Consider the following 305-nt stretch of genomic DNA (forward strand, 5'->3'; position numbering starts at 1 on the left):
CGCAGGGCGCACTTTGAATAAATACACGCCCTAACGGGAGACCCCCTCCCCCCCTTCCCCTCCATATTAAAGGCGGTTCATACTTACTGCCTAGTAACACATGTGTTTGTTAATAATGATTCTATGTGCTAGGAAAGAACGTTAACCTAAGGTATTTGCGATATTTGTGTCTGGTTCAAAGGTGACACCGTACGCTTAAAACTAATTTTTATACTAGCTATATGTACGCCAGACCACGTCTCGCGTAACAGGCTTTGCGATATCTCACGAAACACTGTTACGCTGCGACGCGCCTGGCGCACATA

Source organism: Frankliniella occidentalis, unplaced genomic scaffold (assembly GCF_000697945.3).
Source record: "Frankliniella occidentalis isolate FOCC.00 unplaced genomic scaffold, Focc_3.1 Scaffold333, whole genome shotgun sequence".
Classification (NCBI taxonomy): Eukaryota; Metazoa; Arthropoda; class Insecta; order Thysanoptera; family Thripidae; genus Frankliniella; species Frankliniella occidentalis.